Raw genomic sequence first — 15363 nt, forward strand, 5'->3', positions numbered from 1 at the left:
AAATATTTGATTTACAAATAAGGAATCCTACTTCGCGGAATTTCATTTATCACGGTAGGGTCTAGAACCGATTAACCGCGATAAACGAGGGTTCACTGTACTTGACTTAGGGCTGGCAGCCCTACTCATAACCCACTACACCATCAAGGCTCCATAGTAAACAGAAAGAAGATCATCAAAGCTGACAGTCTCACATCTCATGGCAGCAAACTTTGCAGCAATCAGAATGGTACAAGCACTGTATAACCAATAACCCGTATGCTCTTTCTCTTTCTTCCTGGGCAAGTAGAGTTCTTAGATGTTGGAGACAATAATGGGTGGAGGCCAGAAGTAGGGAGCCCTTCTTCCATGTCCAAAGCACACACCAAACCAGCATATGGAAAGAGGGCCTGCGCAGTAGAGACCCTGGAGAGAGAGAGGGCTTCCTATAAAATTAGTTCCATAAGGAAAGGGAATACATTTTCTTACAACTAAGACTGAATCAAACAGCTGGTCCAACCTGGGTGGGGCCTGCCAGGACTGTCTCTAGGTCAGGGGTGCTCACACTTTTTCAGCATGCGAGCTACTTATAAAATGATCAAGTCAAAATGATCTACCAACTATAAAAATGCAAAACATATGTATTTTTTATTTATTACATTTATTCATAAATACATTGAGAATTCTTTATATGTACAATGTATGTTTATGTACCTTGAACAACCGCATGAATCCATATTACACAACACAACACAATTAACTATGTACATTTTTTGTCATTACCTGAGTTTACTCTGATGACTTGCACTGAATGGAATGAGCCAGGGATGCATAGTCCGGACAGTAGCTGCTGACAGTCAGCCTAAAGCACACTTCCAAATGATCATCAGTCATGGTGGAATGGTACTTGGACTTACTGATCTTTATGTGGGAAAGGCTGACTCACATAAATAAGTAGAGCCGAATAATGCAGCCAAGGAGGTAGCACATTTTCTCATGTTTGGATACTTTCCCTCTGCGAGTAAGTTCCAGAACTGTTCATGCACTCTGGACTTCAGCTGAATGTCGGCTTGTAGTGTCAAAATCTCCCAATCTGTATGAAAGTGATACTCTTTGTCTTCTTACTTGATCCAGCTCCCCCACTCATTTTAATACCCTTTCTTACGTTTACGAGAAAAAAACCAAGGTCTAAAAATTGGCGATAACTTAGCTTGTCAGTTTTACAGCACTTAGCGCAGTTGTTTGCGCATGTGTTTGACACCTAAAATGGCATCTGATTGGCTGCGCTATATATCAATTAAATGACGGGACTGATGATAGGTTTACGTTTATTTTTTTAATGCCACATGAGATCTACCCACACTATAATTGGGATCGACGTATTGAGCACCCCTGCTCTAGGTCATTGTCTATGACCAAACCCTTTCCTGAATTATCAATGCTTGCTTCCAGCCAGTCCAGACTGACTTCAGAACCACCTGATCTTGAGGAGTCAGGGGGAATGCGGCCCTATATTCCCCTTGGGGGTTTGGGCCATCGTTAAAAGGCCTGAGATCTGGGTATCAGGGTAAGGTCAGGGGTCCCACAGGTATTCCAGCAGTAGAACCCCAGAGAAGAAGGAATCTTTGCAAACCTGATCAGCCCAGACTCTTTAGTTTCACAGGCCAATTGAGTTTCCCACACAACTCCAACTTCCCCCAAACCCTCTCATCGCTCTGGATTACAACTAAACCACCCTCCAACACCTCCCCACCTTCTCTCTCACTTCACTCCACTCCCAAGAGAGTGAGGGTATAACAGAAATAGCATTAATAAAGGCACACCCAGAAAAATAGTGCTATCGCCGTCTCTAGGATTATGCTTCAAAGGTAAAGGAAATAAAGACTAATTAGAATTAAATAGATAAATGGAAAGAATCATCACTGCTATTTTGTTTTGATTCTCAAATTAAAATCTAACTCAAAGAACATTGGGAGTTTCACCAGCTTAAACATGTGGCCCTTCTAAGCACTTGTGAGGGTTACCATAGATAAAACTTTGGGTTTTGTTAAAATATTTGATAAATACAATTGAGCTGTCAGTGCCCAGAAGTCAAGAAGACCTCAGATTAAAACTCAGCTCATCCACTTGTCAGCTGCGTAATTTCAGAATCACGAGTTTTATCACATCTAGTCAGTTTTCTCATCTTTTAGGAGTAATTGTACCTACCTCAATGGATTGCTGTAAAGACTAAAAGACATATTATTCATAAAGAAGTTAGCATAGTGTCTGGTTCATGAAAACAGTCCATAAAACTAACCATTACTATTGTTATTTTGAGAAAGTTACATATATAGTCATTGTATACAGGGTCAGCAAAATCATCCTACAAATTTAATATCTGGGCATTTTTAAACTGTCAAGGTATTAACATCAATGTACTGCTTGTTTCACATTTGATTACCCAATCAGTTTTAACTAAAATCATGATTTTTTTAAAAATCCTCTATGCCAGGCTAACTCTTCCCTTCCTTACTTGCTAACTCTCTGAGGATCTGCTTTTCCCTTCAATGGCTCACTCCCCAATGTTCTCCTCTTGATATTTTTATAGGGGCGTCAACCACTGTGTGCTGCTGGGTGTCATGGGGAAGGGTGTGCTGGCCACGGATCCCTCAATGCTTTGTACAGCTCTGAGGAAAGGCTGTGTTTTGATTTGCAAAATGGCTATTTGCAACATCTGCTATTTGTCCCAAGTAAACAAATATCCCTTGAACTGGGATTTGGGGTTTCAAAAGACCTTGCCTTTTGAAAAGTCCTGTTTTTTCCAGGTACACAATTCTTTCTCCTGTCCTTGCGTCATAACTACCCCCTTAAGCATAACTCTTTTCAATGCTATAGTTCCCCATCTCCTGGTAGCAAGAGTGTCTCGCTCAACCCAAGGACTTTGGGTCCTACTTGTTGGTATCTCCTGTCCCTAATCAGCTACCATGAGCTTTCCATTCTCCTCTCCCCTGTACACTCCCAGAGCCCCTGCATCACCCCTCCACACTATATACTCAGCTTCAAATTGGTCAGTCATCCCTGTGTTCTATCTTTTCCCATGACACAGCTATCCTTCATCAAGCACCAAGTTTTCCCTTTTAGATGGGTCTCTGAGGACTTTTCTTTCACAGAATCTCTCAAACTAGAGCGCCCTGCTGCCAACTCAAATTAATCTTGGGGTCAACAGGCTTGAGAAGGCAGGGTTACTGAAATAAGCATTGGACTACAAGTTCTGTAACCTGAGCAGTGCTTCTAGCCAACCACTAACTAGCTTCATTAAGCACACTCAGTCTTTTCTCTATACACAATGGAAAGATGGTCTGGATAGCATGCTACCTTATTGCTCTAAATGCTCTTATTGCTCTAAATTGTTCCTAAATTCCCCAATACCCATGTCAAAATAAACAGTGGTAGACATTTGTTTATTCATTCATTCATGAAGTGACTATTGAATGTCTATAGTATAAGAACCAGCTAGACATTGTGAGAGCTTAAAGACCATCCTCCAAAGAGTTTGCCATAAAGAATGAATAATAAACCAATCACATCAGTAACTGTAAGACAGGAAGAGATGATGCTACACAGTTGTAGGCACTTTATAGAAAACATAACAAGCTCTTCATTAAAACTCAAACCCCAAACAAAAGTAAGTTTCAGCTTATCTTTCTGTCTATTTCTTTCATTATCTGTTTTCTTCCTTTATGTTTCTGAAATCTCTGCTCTCCACTCCGTGCTTCGAGTCACATGTTTAATCTGGGTCTTGGGCAATTCTCCCCATTATAACCTTACCCAAGTCTCTGGCAATCTTCTAGCTGATCTGTGGTTGCTCTTCAAAATATGAGAATCAGATAATCACCCTGTCTAGCTAACATGACTTAGCCATTGTCCTTGTTATAGCTGCAAAGTGCCTCCCAACCCCATACTACAGAACATTCACCTCAAATCCGTTCACAGAACTTCCTGTATTTTAGTTCTAAAACCTGTGGCTGAGAACACATTTTGGTGCTTGGAACTGTTAGAGATGTGTAAACCATTGGCTTTAATCTCCAAGAGTTTATACACTGTCTAGGAACTTCTCTCAAAAACCTCAATGATAAAAATAAAAATTTAAAAATAAAAGCGTATGAAATAAAAAACAAACAAACACCTCAATGCTATCAAGTCAACACTGACTCACAGCAACCCTATAAAACAGAGCAAAACCTCCCCTGTGAGTTTCTGAGACTGTAACTTTTCATAGGAATAAGCCAGGTCTTTCTCCCTTGGAGCGACTGGTGATTTTGAACGGCTGACCTTATGATCACAGCCCAACCTGTAAGTACTACGCCAGCAGGGCTCCTTCAGGAAGTTCTACATTGACCATAATACAATTTGGGATGCTATACAAAGAGACAATAGTAATACATGCTACAGGGTTCTGAAGAGGGAGAACTATTTCTAGGCAATGTAAGGAAGGCAAGCTGTCAGGAGTAAGTCACACCTGTGGTCCACCCTGTAGTTTAAGGACCTCAATGGGGAAGGGCGGAGGGTGGCAGCCAAGCACTATAGGCCAAGGACCCAGAAAGCAGGGAGGTTTTAAGGTTGGCAGATTGTGAGGTGGGGCTTAGGTAAGAAGGCTTGTTGGAAAGAAGCTTGCAGGGTACTGGTATTAGTAACAGGAACAACTAATTTTCTTAGTTCTACACAAAGAGTATAGAGAGGCAGGCAAGAAAAATTTCAATGGTCTAAACAACTGTGAGGGCAGTATACGCAGAAAGTAGGAAAATAAATAAATAAACAAACAAACCCTGGAAATCAGAAAACCTGGGTCCCACACCCAACGTTGCCACCAAAGGGCTTGTTTAACTGCAAGGTTCTCAGTTTTCTCATTTGTAAACTGAAGCAGTTGAACTGGCTGACCTCGAAAGTCCTTAAGTTGCAAATGACTAACTGTATATTATGTCTGCCATTAAAACATTCATTAACACAGGAGGGTGGTGGGAAGGGGAGCTATCAGTATTCCCTTTCCATATTGGTTTCTCTTCCTGAACTTAAAAAAATTTCCCCTCAGCATATCATTTCTATAGTTGTGCATGTCTCCTACACCATTCATGCAACATTTTCCTAAAGAACATCACTATGGGATTCAATAGAAAATAAGGGGAGCTGCTAACCAAGGGGGTTAAAGACACTTGCTTTACTTGCGTGGCACCTAGTTAATATTCAGTGTGTGCTTCCTGGGCTGAAATTTCGTTTATAGCTCATAGGTTATCGGAGAAATTCATGCACTACAACCTATCCAGTACCTGGATATTTATCCAGGGTAGAATATCTTTCTCCCTTTTTTTCTCTCTCTCTGTCATACACACACACAAACACACACACAGACACAACACAAAATATGACAAGGTAAGTGAAGGGGGTGGGGTGGAGAACCCTACTACACATCTGAGGAGTTTCATTTTAATAGCGTCAAATGCAGCCTAAATAACACCAATGCAGGAAGAAAGCGGGGGAAATCTGAAATTTTAGAAGCCTCTGCTTGAAAACGCAGTTGAAACGTGGATAAGTCCTTCTTGGCAGTGAAATTCGCTTGAAGTTGACATTTAGTTCCTGCAGCATTCGGAGTCCCCACCACCACCACCATGGTCCACGGTAGCAACGACAAGCAGAGAAACCCAGAGACGGCTTCACCACCCGACTGATCTTACGCACCAAACGGCCAAAGGTAAATAAACTGGTCACAAAACTCAAGAGAAACAAACTCTATCAGAAAGCCTCACCAGCCGCCACGCAAAGTTTACAAGAGGGGAAAGGGGGAAGCAGAAAGCTTAGCGAGCTGCTAAACTTCACGTAAGGCGTCGGAATCGGGCCCTCAGGCTTCCTGTTAGCCTTCAGCACACACGGTCTACAGCTACCTGCCACACAACCTGCCTCGGCCGCCCGGCACCAGCGCGCCCGGAGGCCGGGACTCCGGACTCGGGACCTGAGCGCGCGCGAGACCCCGACAGACCGCCCCCGGCCGCTGCGCACCAGCCACGTTTTCTGCCTGTTCAGCCTTCATCTCGACCCCGTCGGCCAGAGCGTACCTGCCTCAGGAGTCCAGCACGCCTGTCCGGCACGCAGCTCCCGCTAGGAGTCCTGGAACCCGCAGCTTCGCTCTGCGGCTCCCGAACTGCGCCCTCTTAGCCGCTGCGGTTGCGCCACTGCGCATGCCCAGCCGACACCCGGGTCAGCAAGCTACGAACTCCTCTGGCCGGGTTTTCGCTGCCGCTCCCAAGGGAGAAGAGGTGAAGCAGAGAGCTCTGATGCCGCGGCAGGGTGGTAGTGGAGTTGAAAGTGTTGGAAGGGGTGAGGGCGAAATGCTGGACAGGCCCTGCTTCCAAGTTATCCCTACTGCCCACACCCCCGTAAGCCTAACGATGACTGTGGGTCTAGTAGGGTTCTCAAACTTGTGCAAGCATCAGAAACACCTGGAAAGCTTTGGAAACAGATGCCACGCCCAGAGCTTCAGATTCAGTAGGTCTGGAGCGAGGCCCTACAAATTTTATTTCCAACACGCTACACTGATGTCCCAATATCACACTTTGGGAACCACTGGTGTAGAAGAAAGCTATTCGGTGTTAAAGGACAAAAGTTTTCTCTCCCCGCCTCCTTTTTCAGCATTTCATACAATGCTTCCTCTTTATTAAACAGCCATGCCTGCTTAGAATAAATAAAGCCCACACTCAAACAAAGGTGAGATATTTTCTTAATCATTTGAGTCAAGTAAATGGAATGTGACCTTAAGCGTTCTCACAAAGTTTGCCTGCAGCATACACCAGGCCTGAGGTATCCCCAGTACAGTCCAGGGAACAGGATGGGCCTCTCTGTTCAAAGTAGGGTGCTCCCCTTTGGTGCCAGCACAGGACCAGGTACAGTTGGGCTAGAGACGCACTGGGGAGGAAAGAAGGAGGACATTAAAATTAAAATAACATTAAAATTCCTAAAGGAATCGAATGAGCAATTGACTATGGAAGCAGGTAGGCCAAGGATGGAGAGAATGAATAAGGATTTCTCCCTGACACTCCACAACAGTGAGTTTTGGTTTAGTGGGTTTCGTTTGGCTTGGTTAGGTTTGGTTTGTGGGGTTAGGGGGTGTCCTCTTACCGAAAAGAGCCTTGGCAGTGCAGAGGTTACCGGTTGGGCTGTTATCAGAGATGTCAGTGGTTGGAAACCACCAGCCACTGGTTGGGAGAAAGATGAGGCTTTGTACCACAGTAGATTTCGTCGTGGAAACACAGGGGCAGTTCTACCCAATTCTCCAGGATTGCAGTAAGTTGGAATTAACTCAATAGCAGTGAATTTGGAGGAGGGTGTTTTTTTAAAAAAAAAACCAATGATCTAGCATCTGTTGCTTTGACACGTGACAAATTGCAGTTTATTCTTGCCAAAATCATTATTCAAAAACATCAATTTGTCTTCAGTCTGTCTTATTCAGTGTCCATGCCTTGCATACAATAAGAATAACAATAATAGAGTAATTAAGCTCTTACTCTATACCAATGGTTTGGGTTTTTTTTTTTCTTCTGGATAATTCTAAGAAGTTATCTTCATTTTAGAGGCAAGGAAATGGAGGAACACAATGATAACTAAAAAGATTATACTCTCTTTGTTAATTCCATACATCCCAAGATACTTTTTCTAGATATTACTCCATTTATTACTTCTAGATTATTAAGTCATTTTTCTAGGCTAATTTATCTGGAAAGGCATCATAGAACAGAATCCCAATAGACAGCAACATAACCATCTTCATCATCATGAATGTGGTAATAATTTATTTTAGATGAATTAATACTGCACTAGTCTCAAGAAATTGGAGATTAAAGATCTCCCAAATGTCCAACTTTTTAAAGATGCTATACTACTCTATCCCTCCTCCCCACTCCTCCCTTTACTATACTCCCTCAGTTTCTAGTTTCTGCAATTTGCTGCAACATTTTACAGAAATTCACACAACTTTAAGGAAAATGTCTCACATAGTTGTGAGTGCTGTTAATTCCCTACTCCAAAAGTCAGGCAGAGGCAAGCCAAATGCAGGGTCCAGACCAGAGGCCAGTTACATCTGAAAGACTAAGCAGGTCTTCTTGTTTCTACCAGTGCTCAGTTGGGATTTAATCTTTCAATAGACCATACCCACAAGGAAAACAAAGGGCTGTCACATACTTTAATAATTGACACCCTTTAATAATGTGGGTAATTAAAGATATAGCCCATCTTAATGTTCTAACTCTTTCCAAAGTTGGATTATAACCACAAGCATACCACACCACACTCACTGACATCCAGTCAATGCTGACTCATAGCAACTCCACGTGAGTTTCCCAGACTGTAACTGCTTACAGAAGTAGAAATCCCAATCTTTCTCTCATGGATCTGCTGGTGGTTTTGAACTACCTGCCATGGGGAGCGCAGTCCAAGCGTAACCACTACACCACCAAGACTCCTACCACAGGCATAGAGCTTCAGATTTAAATACATCACAAAAGAGATTGTAACTAGAAGGACCATATTAAGCAATTGGCTACATCTCAGGCCACCTCATGGCTCTTCAAGCCATTAACCCATTCTTAATTGCGACATTCATTTTCCTTTGCAAATTATTTTACTAATCCAAGAGAGTCATTATATTATTCCTACAGTATGATCAAGAATTCTTAGGGTAAGGTTACTCAGGTATCAGCCATTCAGATTTGTTGTAATTGCCCATCATATCTAGTCAGGTTCTTCAGAAGTCTCAAATTCACCCATTCTGTTTCCGGAAAAAAATTAACTGAGAGATTATTACCTTGCTCTGAGTCGTTCTCAAGGAATAATCATAATGTTACTTTTCCCACTGCATAAATTTTTTATTCATTCCTCTGCCTTCAGTTATTTTTCCATCCTTCCTTTCATCATTTATTTTTACCCAAACTTTCCCACCTTGAAACAGGACTTCAGGTTCAGCTGCTGTGTCAGTCCAGAGTGCTGGTAGCAAGACCAGTCTAGCAAGTGCTTCTCCCTCAACCTATTCCCATTCCCATTCATGAGTGGGGCTACATAGGTACAAGATTAATAGGCTCTCAACCATTAGACAACATAACACTATTCAGAGTCAACCTCAATCGCCGTTCTCACATGGAAACATCGGAATAAGGCACAATTCTGACACACAGGTTCAGGGGCTACCCCCTCTTGCTGAGGGATTGGGATCATCCCTGCTTCTGGCACTTGAAGATAACTGGTCTACTGAAAGATAAAAACCACACCTCTATCAGAGTCAGTCCTCTGTAAATGAGTCATCTTGGACACAGAGAGAAATCCCAAGACTATAACAGGAGAGTCACCAGTGGAGCACATTTGAGATCTGTCTAAAGTGGCAGAAGCTGAGACCAGAAGTACCAGAGGCTGTGGCACAGAGACCATGGCACAGACCAAAGAAGCAAGGTCTAGACTTGAGGCCAAGGCAAGGAGACCATGAAACAAAACAGAGAAGCAATGTCAAGACTATGAGGCTGAAAACAACGGGACCAATTACTGGGGGTTTAAGTGGAGAGGAAATGTTTTGCGAATGATGAGGGCAATGAATGTACAAATGCACTTTACACAATTGATGTGTGTATGGATTGTGATAAGAGTCATATGAGCCCCTAATAAAATGATTAAAATTAAAAAAAGAAACATACAACTTTGCTCTAGTTCCTAAATGCTTCCCTCCCTCCTCCCCCACTATCATGATCCCAATTCTACCTTACAAATCTGGCTAGACCAGAGGATATACACTGGTACTGGATAGGAACTGGAAATACAGGGAATCCAGGACAGATGATCCCTTTAGGACCATTGGTGACAGTAGTGATACTGGGAGGGTAGAGGGAGGGTGGGGTGGAAAGGGGGAACCAATTGCAAGGATCAACATATAATCTCCTCTGTGGGGGATGGATAACAGAAAAGTGGGTGAAGGGAGACATCGGACAGTGTAAGATATGACGAAATAATAATTTATAAATTATCAAGGGCTCATGAGGGAAGAGGAAAAATGAGGAGCTGATACCAAGGGCTCAAGTAGAAAGTAAATGTTTTGAGAATGATGAAGGCAACCAATGTACAAATGTGCTTGACACAATGGATGGATGTATGGATTGTGATGAGTAGTATGAGCCAAATAAAATGATTGGAAAAAAAAAAGACTACGAGACTGTGAGACAGAGCAGCAGTTCAGCTTTGTTTGGTTTGGGTTCTTCATTTTCTTGTTTATTTTCCCTTTGCTAAGCCTTGGCCAAAAGGCATTTGGAAGTTAGGTCCTATCATTGCCAAGTCCACTCAAGAGACCTCTTAAGCCCTGTGCCTGCTGCCTCCTCACACAATGGATGGGCCCAGACACTGGGCTATTTGCATCCTTGGTTCAATTCCAATGGGTTAATACATGGCCAAGGGTCTCAATTTCCCTAGAGTTGACTGCTTTTAGAATGACAGGTACTGAGGCACCACCAATTGGTGGTCCTCTTATGCTTGGCTTGCTGTCTAGAAAACGTGTGGGGCCTGGTCAACGCTCTAAGGCTGGTTCAGCCAGGATGGATATACCCATCTGAGGCCCTCAGGTTTCACCGCAAGAGGCAGAACCTCTGGTTAAGACCCCAGGAAGCCAGTCTCTCTAACCTTTTGCTGTGTATTTTCTAGAGGGGAAACCAGTAGTCCATTCCTCCGGGAACATTTTTGTGCTGCATCCTGCCTAACTGGTTTAGATTTAACCCAAAAACAGTACAGAATTGGAAACTAGTGTTCTTTGGCAACTCCATCTGGCCCCAGTACATTGTAGGGGACGGGGAATCCTGGCCAAAGCAGGCACACTCTCCCTCCCTACTCTAATACAGTTAGAGCTTTTCAGCAAGGGGGTGGGAAAGTGGCCTGGAATCCCTTATATACAGGCATTCTTCCTCTTGAGAAAGAGTAAAGACCTTTGTTACAAATGTACCCAGGACCCTATAAAGGGCCCAGTTTTTGGAGCTGAGAGCCTCTTAGCCCCCAACCCAACTACACCACCCTCTAATACTGAACCTATAGAACCTGAGCAAGAAGAGGGCCCTCCAAAGTTCTACCTTTGGTACTGGCAGCTGGAGAATTTGGTTCTCAAATAACCCTGAATGAACTCAAACAGACTAAAAGTGACCTAGGCAACTGCTCAAATAATCCAGAACAGTACATAGATACATTTCAGCAACTCACCCTGGCCTAATAATTGGCCCGGAAGAATGTATAAATAATTCTAGGACAGACTATACAGATTTTGAGAAAGAGTGAGTACTAAAGGAAGCTAAAAAATTTGCAGATAGTTTACATGTGATGAATGATAAATATCCAGTAGGAGAAATAGCTGTGCCTCCCACTGACCCCCACCTGGGATTATAATGATTCCACTGAGAGGTGGGCACGAGGCCATTTTATTGTATGTGTCAAAACTGGACTAAAGTCAGGGCAGCAAAAGGCCATCAATTATACTAAAGTAACAGTCATTAGCCAGGAGCCTAATGAAAGACCTGTAAGCTTCTTGGGAAGGCTGAGAGAAGCCCTGAATAAGCACACCATGTTAGATTCAGACTCATATGAAGGACAGATCATACGAAAAGACAAATTTCTCACATAGGCTACAGCAGACATTTGGAAGAAACCCCAGAAGTTAATGCAAGAGCCTGCAGCAACTACTCTAGATCAGACGGTTACTATTGCCAACGATACTTTTTATAATAGAGACAGGAAGTAAGTCTCAGGTTCAGGAGGAGAAAAGTTGCTAGGCATGTGCAGGTTTTGACCACCATAGCTAATCAGCGCCCATTGACTGCCTTCCCCGGCTCCAAAGACGCCTGCACAGGGTACAAAGTGCCATGTGTGTGAGCATTTGGATCACTGGGCAAAAGACTGCCCTAATAGAAACAGGCCTCTATGAGGGCAATGCTATCATTGTAAACAAACTGGCTATGAGCAGTGCTTTGTCCTATGGGGAAGACCTAAGAGGAGAGTGGTCTGCAACTGCTAACTGAAGACTGAAGCAGACTGGCCAGAGGGCCCAGCAGCAAGAGACTGCAGTTACTGGTCAGGAACCTTGGTTGTGCATGGATGTTGGCAGGGAGGCCAGTAAAAGTTTTCCTACTGGGTGCTGTCTACTCTCTTTTAACCTCCTTCCTCAGACTCCAAGTAGTAGCTTGACACTTATGAATATCTTATCGTCTCCACTGGGCTTGGAGATCACAATCCTCAGAGCAAGTAGAGAGAATTAATCAACACTTAAAATTAACTCTCAGGAAGTTGACACAAGAGACTCAGATGAACTGGAAAGGTTCACTGCCAGTGGTTCTGTTACGTCTCAGAATTGTTCCACAGTACCCTATATATTTAAGCCCATATGAAGTTTTATATTGGCAGCTTTTCCTTGTAACAGAGCCATCTGAAGTATCTTTAATACAGTAATATAAGAGTAAACCAATGCCAAGAGACATTCCCTCAATATGGGCTTACCCAAGCCTAAGGAGAAGAAAGACTGCCTCCCTTTTGCCTTCCGAGACACTTAGTTCCTATAAAAACTTGGAAGGACAGGTCCCCAACATCCGAGCTCCAGCCAGTCTGGAAGGGTCCTGTCCCAATAATTCTAACTACCCCTATTGCTGTTCAAGTTCTAGGAAAAAGTGCATGGTTCCACTATTCATGGGTAAAGCTGTGGAAACCATTGGAAATGACTCTTTCAAACTCAGATCAAACAGAGAAAAAATAATTACACACGAGTCATTAGATGGTGTTTCGTTAGCACCCTGAGACAAATAAGTGCTCTGCAGAAAACCTTACCAAATCCACAAGTTTGTAAATACTATCACACAATTCCTGTGTTTAAAGTAAGCTTGCAGGCTATACCTGTCAATCCAGTGTTAGGAATACCTTCTGAAATTTCCTTTAGAATCTTCCAGCAAGAGATTAACCCACACTGCAGTAGGCATTGCCATCCCATAGCTCTTGCTCTAGCCTTACCTATTCACCTGCTTAGCTCTTCCAGAAGCCACCAGATTACCGATGCCACAGAGTCAATATTGCCATCTCCAGGATCACCTCAAAGTTGGACATGCTCAGACTTAGGTCACCTAGCTGCAGATGAAGGTCAACCTGGGCACCCACACTAGGCACCAGCAACATTAGGTCACACATGCACTTAAACTCAGCCACTAAGATCGGCCAATATCCTCAACCACACCCATAGGAGGGCGAGGGGATAAACAGCAGAAACTGAGAGGAGGCTTCTCTCAGGTTGGAAGGTGGGATCTCTCCTGTGTACCCTCTCAGGGCTGGCATTCCCTCTCTCCTCTCTCTCTCTTGTCCCCCCCTTACCCCCTCACCTCCCCCGCCCCCTCAGTTTGGGACTCTTGGTTCTGTGGACGCCACTTTCTGACCATTTTCCACGTGTTTTTTGTGCTCGTCCGGAAGTGGCCATTTTCAGTCTCAGACTTTCCCACAGCCCCTGCCATGCATACTTGCACGCTTTCCAGAGATAGAGTGTACTGTTCGAAACCACGCTGCCCAAAACTTCCTTTCCCTCATAAAAGTTACTTAGATTACAAAAAAGAGAAAGAATGTCAAGCTAGAAATATTACAGAAAAAAACAAAATCACCTTTAGAGAATGAAAGAATGACGGGGAGCAACTTTCTACATTCCACAGCTTCCCCAACACCCTGCCCATCCTCACTTGAAAATAAAATAATATTTACTGAAATAGATGGGAAATTAGAAAAGAGTGGTTGAGCATAGCAGAAACCAGCTATTTCCAAATATATTTTCCTTTATGATCTATTTAATTCATGAAAACAATAGCTTTTGAGAATAAGAAAGTGATGGACTAGCCCAACACATATTAAAAGATATTGTGGACTTCCTCAGCTCCCTTCTTACATGCCTTCCTTGAAAGCCAAAAATGGCTTTTTCCCAGATTCTCTTGTAACTAGGGTCTCAAGTATGATTTGGGTTACACTAAGTTGTATAAGACTTTGGATTAAAATTTAGGTAGGATTTTTGTTAAAATGGCAGTGTGAGCAGTTAGTTCCACATGCAAAAACAACCAATTATCAGCATATTCAGCTCAGCAAGCTCTTTAAATAACAATCAGAGGGAAAATGCAGTAGAAAAAGTTATTTCCACTGTTGATGACCTTCCCCCCTCCCACTTTGCAGCAGCAGCAACAGCAGGTATGAAAGAGACAGCTGTAGCAGGGGTAGACCACAAATCAGGCTGTCAGAAACAAAATCATTTTCTGGTTCTGGAGGAAGCAGAGCTGGCAAACTGTTGTGTGTGCCCATTAGGAACTGTCTGCAGTTCCTGAAGGAGTGAAGAGGGGTGATCCTCTGATTAAGCCTGCCTCTAGCTCTCCTGGGACAGAGAGGAAGCTGTAAGCAACCCCTGACAGTTGTGGCCACCCTTAGTGACCTGAGACTAAAAGATGATAGATGCATTCAATATGCTTCTATTGGTTGAGAAAGAATTGCTGGTGAGTGAGTTTTTTGCAGAAAATGGTCTTTTCAAAAGCACGGGGAAATTGAGAAACCTATTTGCATGCACCAGGCAAATTATTTGAACAACACATGCATAAGAACACTTTTACCTTGAAATGATTAACACTTTCTTCTTGGACTGATCCTTAATCACAGACCCCCATTGTAAAAACTGGGAGAGAGAGGGTTTTTTTAAAACTGGAATACAAGGAAATCTATTACAAAACACTATCTGAAAATGGATAGAGGACCAGAGTTTTGGTTTCTTTACAAATCCAAGAGAATAATCATTACAAAAATAGTTATGAGAGTCACTGAGCACAAATACTGAAAAACTGAAAAACAAAAACAAAAAAACCCTGAGGAAAAGCAGAAATCCTCTGACTTTTTACTCAAAGCTAAAAACTTACACTGTCCTACTTTCAACAAAAACAGAAATCACAAGGCATATCAAAAACTAACAAACAAACAAAAAACTGGAAATGCTATCCCATTCAAAAAGAACAAACTAAAAAGACAAGAATTATTAATATGATAATTCTGATAATGGACACACTAGACACATAGGCTAAACAGTATTAAATATATTAAAAAAATTAAAGGTTCTACATGTATAAATATACTCAAGAATATAGTAGAGCATACAGGGGGCAAAGCTAGGAACACTTTTTTTCCTTTTTTAAGTCATTTCATTGGAGGCTCATACAACTCATCACAATCCATACATACATCCATTGTATCGAGCACATTTGTACATTTGTTGCCATCATCATTCTCAAAACATTTGCTTTCTACTTGAGCCCTTGGTATCAGTTCCTAATTTATTCCCCTCCCTCA

General features: G+C 42.7%; 1 protein-coding gene across 4 annotated transcripts in view; it reads right to left on the minus strand.

Moving 5' to 3' along the window:
* The window catches only part of PLS1 (plastin 1), a 126048-nt gene extending 119922 nt beyond the window's left edge, over window positions 1–6126 (minus strand). For all 4 annotated transcript variants that reach the window (XM_004712068.3, XM_045287449.1, XM_045287451.1 and 1 more), the window contains exon 1: window positions 6069–6126. The gene's annotated coding sequence lies outside the window, so the exon portion shown is untranslated. The remainder of the gene's footprint in view (window positions 1–6068) is intronic.
* Window positions 6127–15363: the final 9237 nt, after the last annotated feature.

This window comes from Echinops telfairi, unplaced genomic scaffold (genome assembly GCF_000313985.2).
Source record: "Echinops telfairi isolate 266 unplaced genomic scaffold, ASM31398v2 ScPeMD7_16;HRSCAF=60, whole genome shotgun sequence".
Lineage (NCBI taxonomy): Eukaryota > Metazoa > Chordata > Mammalia > Afrosoricida > Tenrecidae > Echinops > Echinops telfairi.